At 32.0% G+C, this 6,890-nt stretch overlaps 1 long non-coding RNA gene across 1 annotated transcript in view; it reads right to left on the reverse strand.

Annotated features, from left to right (window-relative positions):
- Positions 1-773: 773 nt before the first annotated feature.
- The window catches only part of LOC136795193 (uncharacterized), a 47,275-nt gene continuing 41,158 nt past the window's right edge, over positions 774-6,890 (reverse strand). The window contains exons 5-7 of the long non-coding RNA XR_010842758.1: positions 6,014-6,096; positions 977-1,188; positions 774-893 (exon numbers count right to left, since the gene is read on the reverse strand). This is a non-coding gene — a long non-coding RNA (uncharacterized lncRNA). The remainder of the gene's footprint in view (positions 894-976; positions 1,189-6,013; positions 6,097-6,890) is intronic.

A 6,890-nucleotide genomic window follows, 5' to 3' on the forward strand; every position in this document is an offset into this window, starting at 1 on the left:
TCTTTCTTTTTCAAGTATCGTCGAAGTGGGTTACTTTTCTTCTTAAGTGGTAAAATTGTTGAAATAGGGATTTTATGGCATTTCTCTTTCTCCTCCTGTTGTTCTGTGTTAAACAACATGTCCGAAACTTTAGTTGCTATATTTCTTCTTTTCGAAGTATAAAGCTAGGTATAATCTTTAAGTTGTTCATTCTATCTGTTCTTTTATCTATTCAACATCAAACGTCAGTTTTAATAATTAATTTCTATTCTATTCGCAATTTCCGAAAATGTGACCGCCGACAACTTTGTACAAAGAATTTGAGATATTTTCCCGTAGTAAATCAGTCCTAATTTGTGGTCCTAAGTCTCCTGATGATTCGTTTACAAAAAGTATTTCTACATACCCATAAACTCTCCGTTTTCCAAAAAAATAAATAATTAGTACATGAATAAACTAGTAAACACTAGCAGAATAAACTAGTGACCTTTTCTTTTATTTATACTCTCCGAAAGATAAGGAATAAATTATGACTTTCTTGACTCCACCAACTTGGACTTAAATGCAATATACTAAAAATCTCAAATCTAAAAAAGTTCTAAATCTGGTTCATATTTATTGGTTTTTGTTTTCTAAGCCTAGGTTATTTTGGTTCTTAGTAATTTAAGTTAATGTGAACCCCTAGAATCGCAAGGAAGTAAGTGTATATTTTGCAAAACAAAAATAACTTGAAAAAAATTATTTTTGGACCCTGCAGAGATTCAGCAATTCACATTTTTTTGTAACATTACAAACAGTACATTTTTTTGTAACATGGTCAAGCTTCATCACCTGAAATGGATAAACAAATGTGAAAGATATCGGAATCGAACCGGCACCTTCTTCAAGTTTGAGTGTTCAATCTTTGTCCATAACTGTAACAAATGGCAACCAAAGTTATTAAATTAATTATAGTCTATATTCCTAATAACAGGTAATGTTAAAACAGTATAACTACCTGATGTTCTGAGATGGTTATAAGAACAGATCTCCAGGCAAGCTTGCTAGCCTTCACACTACTTCACGCTAGCGTCTAAACAAATTTACAATATGTGTGACAGTATATACTCTCCCAACCCCAAGAACTTTGATTTAACTTCGCTGAGTTATGATAGAGGTATTTGGTCTATCTTTTGAGGGTTTTGTTAATCTTCTCCCGCATGCTTACCTCTGAAATTTACAACGAAATGTAGTAATTATTTTTACGGATTCTGACTGTAAATCAGATTTTAAGAGAAATTTATATAGGAATTTTTTTAATCCTATGTTTTCTGGAGGCCTAAATCACAAACATTTGTTTATTGTATATGATCACTTGGGTGAAAACGATGCGGGAGCCCGTCTTCATAATTGAGTTTCCTCAACCGTGCGAGGATATTAGAAAATAGCTGCCATGATGATGATGGTTCAGTGGCCAAATGCCCCAATTAAGAGGACGTATCCTTAGGGAAATCCAATTCCGAATCTAATTTTTCTTCAAGTTTTCGATTTTCAGCACCATTTGTGCCCAAAGCCGTAAAAATATGTATGTGGTTTTTGACATTTTACGCCTTTAGGTTCAAAAAGTGTCCAATATAAATTCGTTCTTGAATTTAATTCACTATCATAATAATAATAATAAGTCTTTTTATATGTGAATACAAAATGAATTATTTTTAGGAAAAGGATTTTTTTTATTACTATCATAATCGTAACAAAAAAAAAAAATACCCCCATCCCATTAGATATTCCAGAGTTAGGTGTGGAGGAGAAGAACTAGACCAAGTTAGAAAACTAATTCTTAAAAGATCGAACACCAGGGCCTGCTATAGCTGGAGATCGGATTTCATATGTTAAATAAAAACTTTTATTCAAATTAATATGAATAGGTAAATAGGCGATAAAATGTAATGATATGAATATTGAAATTTCTACGAGAAGAAGGGCTAGCCTGAGATTTTAAGTTAAAGCAATAACACTGAACATTCTCAATAATATCCGAAACCATTGGTTATTGCTATTACAAGAATACTGGTACTTGTGTTTATTATTTTTTTTTTTTAGGTTGTATTCGAATCTTCATGTGCTAATCAATACATTAAGTTACCTTTAATTTGTCAATTTTAAGCTACAAATTAAATTAAGAAAAAATAATAAAATGCATAAATAACCATATAAACATATATTCATGTTTCGCCAAGTGATTATCGAGTGAATATACAGAATGAAATATACTTTTTTTTTACCCAATTTTCAGACACTATTACTGGGCCCCTTGACTTCCGAAAAGTCGAAATAATTTACTTCCTTATCGAACTTGGAACGGACGATTAGTTTAGGGGAAGTTTCTATCAACTAGACAGAACTGTCGATTATCAGTTCCGATTCGCCATGCTACCAATAATGATCTATAACGAGATTCAACAACTTCCAAAGGTAATTGGATTATTACAACGATATTAGATAATAAATCAGTCAGTTTTTAGTGTAATTGAGAGTTTTCGATTGGGTTTCCTCGGTACTTTTCTAGTCTTGACAAAAATAAACTTTAGAATAAGAAAATCTGCGAATATATATATATATATATATATTTATTATTAAAGTCTGAGATGGCAAGGTTGAATAGTGCATAGAGTTGATGTAGAATGGCCACGTTTCTCTCCTCTTGTTTTTCACTTGGTATATTAATTTATTATGATCTTTTGAATTTACAAAGGGCCTTACCAATTACATTGCTTTTGTTCCGTGAATTGGTCATTCCCATTCCTAATAGCGTTTTGTATTCATGGACTCATAACGACGATATCATACCCATGGGTTTCCATTCAACAATTGCCTTAATATTCGGAGTTCAACATCATTCACGAGCTAATAATAAAATTAACAATAGAATTATTACGATTGGTGCGAGTTATGTCAAGGCGACAATACCATCCTAATTCTCACGGCACCTTTCCGAGATCCGCAGGAGCTCCAAGGATGTCCTGGATCATCATTCTAAGGAAATTAGCGTCCTCGATGGACGTGCCGGGTCAAAGTCCTTCCCTATCAGCCTCAATCAGTCATAGCCAGTTCCACATCTTTTCCGCCTCGCCAAGGTGTTTTAATAAGATTATTCGTATTGTCCACCTGTGCGACAAAAGGCTCCGTGCACAAAGGATAATGTACGACAAGAAAATTAACTGATAAAAACATGCCTACAAAGGACACAAGTAGGCTGAGGTCGCATATTGTACTTTTCCTGTGCTCAAGCCTTAATTGATACAATTCCTTGTTGAGTCGTTTATTATGGCTACATAGAAGTTATTTCAAAAGGAACTAAAGTTGAAATAAATAAAATTATGAAACACAATTTTCTTTCCTTTTGCTTTTGACTGTGAAATTTGCCTCTACGTTATTCTCGAATAATTTTTTCATTGATTTCATTGAAATAAATTCCTGTGAATTAAGTTTTCAGAAACAGTTTTCTGATTCGTTGAAAACGAAAATTTTTTGAAGTAAATATTAAATTTATTTTAAAAACATTTAAAATTTTCATGTTTCATTATTTTAATCAGAATTGCAGAATGGATTATGAAGCCTTTTTATATACTACATATCTGGAACAGAAAATGTAAGGTTACCTTAGTTACTAAAAAAAGTCTCTTAATTGTTTTATATAATATTCTGCTCAATTAATATATAATTTTAAATACGTATACATACATTATTAACATGATGTTTCAAAAAAAGTCTACCGTAGTCAATAAAATATAGTTCTAATCCTTGCCCAATCTAAGACCGTGTTTAATCAGGGCACTTTAAGATGTAGGGGCCCATCATACTGGAGATAAGACGCTTCAAATTATTTTCATTGATTAATTATACAGTTGGAAAGTAAAAAATCCATCACACAAGTTTACTTGCCCTAATACTTAGGTAGTTAAGTTATAACCATTTTTTTGTGAATTTCGAAAAACAATCGAAGACCAAAATGGGGAAAAATTTGAACTAAACATTTTTATCATCTCGATAGCCGCCTTACCTGGATAAACCATATCCACATCAAACTAACTCAAACCGACGCAAGGGTTAGCAATGCTATATCCTATCCAAAAACAGAAAATCCAAATTGAAACCAGAAACAGCTATTATTATTTTTAAAACAATTCTCAGGCCACTGCTCATGTATGGCTGTGAAGTCTGGGGAGTGGCATCCTTACGAAAAATAATAAATTACAATCATACCAAAATAAAGTCGTAAGAATTGCAGTGGATGCTCCTTGGTTTGTATGAAACAACCAATTGCATCGGGAATTATAAATAGATACAATAGAGGATTACATCAAAAAAAGGTTTATGAAGTTCCATTATCAGTTCACTACAACTTAGGAAACCCAAATACAATCCGAAGACTGAAGCCCAGGCTACTGCAGGACATCCTGTTATAAGTTCTATATTTATTAGTTCTGTTGTTGTCCCTCAAACATTTATTTTATTTCAATTTTTTTCTTCATCTTTTTCTTAAATTAATTTTTTTTTCTCCATTAGAAGTCAATTACTTATTTTGTTAAATCCATAAATGTCATTGTTTTGTTATTAACTTTACTTTTATCTTTTATTAAGAATTATTATTTTATATGGCCTATACCTTTTTTATAGAGGTGAGGTCGCCTATCCCCCACGCTCCACCCTCCTCCTTTATCCTAATAGAGTTGTATGGAGAGTCTGATGTCATCTGTCTATTAAGAAGAGCAGGCTGCGATGGTTTGGACATCTGGAAAGGATGGGGCCCTGTATACTGCCTAAAACGATGCTAAATGGTGCACCAGAAGGAGGAAAAGGGCAGACCCAGGCGTCGGTGGTTGGATGATTTGGAGGATGATCTGAGATGGAAATCGGAAATTGGAGGAGTTTCGCTGAAGACCGAGAGCATGGGGAAGAACGGAGGCAGAGGCCCAGGTCCCTGCAAGGACTATAGCGCCCAACAGTGAATGAGCGATTATTTTATCTTATTTTTTTTTTTAATGGTCTTTATAATGTTGCAGTTAGGGGTATCTTTTATATGAGCCTATACTACCCATAATCAATTGTTAAAAAAAAATGTAGCTCTTACACTAACCATGTAAAGTCTGGTATTAAATACAAATATTTAACATTTTTACTGTTCTGTGTTGTTATAAAAACAAAACATTGACATGGCGAGTTTAATCAAAATTGGTAGTCTTTTTCGGGGAAATCGAAAAAAATGTGGAAAATCGATTGTATAAAATGGAACTTCTGTTAAGTTTGGATTTTATCAACAAAGTTGCTGTAATTTACCAGGCATATAACTGCCTTAAATAGGTAATTTCAGTTTCGCACGACTGTCCCTTTTTGAGTCAGGCTGTTCACAGAAATACAAACCATTTTGCAAGACAAGGTTTTTTGAGTCTGCGAGCCTCAAAACATATATCGAAAACTCTAATTCGATATTTTTCACTATAAAATATATTCCATATACAGATAAATGAAAGTAAAAATATTATAAAGTAAAATTAAGCATATTCAGGAAGTACTTTTGTTGATTTTTATTAGCTAAATCATGAATTAGTTGTTAAAAATCTATTTATTTAAGAACATCAGTTTCTATTAACATAAATAATAAATCGCAATCTTTCTTGAAGCAATCGTACTTTTCTGTTCATTCATGATTCGTTTGAATTTATGGATCAAAATAGTATGAGAGCCCACTTGGCCCATGGGTTAAAGATAGAACTGGTCAGGGTAAGTACTGAAGGGATTATTCATTTTGTTGTTCATAAATCAACTTCTAAAAGCCCACACCATAATCAAAACTAACAAACTTGTAACAGGCTGTTTTATTGGTTGAAAAAAAAGAAGGCCAAAATTGGTTTATCATTAATTTCAAGTTCTATCGGGCTTAAAAAAACACCCTATATGTAATTAATACAGTGATGAATAAATAATTTTAAAATAAAGTAAGTAAGTACTATATCTATATTATTTAAAATTATGTAAAAGTGAATAATCTTACACAGTATCGGATTCAGGCCCCCACCTCCGAGAACTTCTGGTCCTCGTGGGAAGTTAGACCAATACCTCCTTAATAGGGTAGGCCTACACGTTAAAAAAAAAATACTATCAAGGAAATCTACAATATAAATATAATAATAATGAAGTAAATTATATAAGTCTAAAAAATTGATTAAACATTGGGTCTCCATCAGGCCTCTAGTTTGGATCTCGCTGAACTACCTATAAAAAATTGAAGGTATTAGATTAAGGTAATTTCAGAATCTTTAATTTTCTACAACATGATGATTTTTCAGGAACTTCTTAAACTAAAATCTTGGGGATAAGAAAAAAGCTATGAAATTTTGGAAACCGTAACAAGTGAAATATGATAACACTTTTTGCAATTATATTAATAAATATTTTGGGTCCATAAAATAAACTTTTGTACCGTTATTATAGAGAGATCATTTCAGAAACCAATTTTTTGCATTTTTCGGAAAAACTATACTACACCTAGAGGCTTGGTTATATTTTAATTAATGAAGGATGAAAAAAAAAATAGTCATAAAGGATTTATCTATCTACCTCTCCAGGATTCCAGTTTTTAAATTGCGTAAATAATGAATTCCAGTATTTGAATTGCGTGAAAAATAATAATGAATTTGCGAGTATAATTTCGAAGACTATCAAATGCGTTTCGCCGGCCCTAAATAACTGAGAGTTTTAAGAAGAATATATTATTTGCACATCCTAAGTTTTCACAGCGCTTCAACTGTGTTAAAAGAAAAAATGCCATAGTCGTTTGTTGAAAATATCGGGTGTTTTTTTAAGCTAGATAGAACTTTAAATTGTAAAAAGTAACACAAAAAATTAAATTGTAATCAAAATTTTTTTTT

This window comes from Halyomorpha halys, unplaced genomic scaffold, assembly GCF_000696795.3.
Source record: "Halyomorpha halys isolate HHAL.00 unplaced genomic scaffold, Hhal_1.1 Scaffold910.1, whole genome shotgun sequence".
In the NCBI taxonomy this organism is placed as follows: domain Eukaryota; kingdom Metazoa; phylum Arthropoda; class Insecta; order Hemiptera; family Pentatomidae; genus Halyomorpha; species Halyomorpha halys.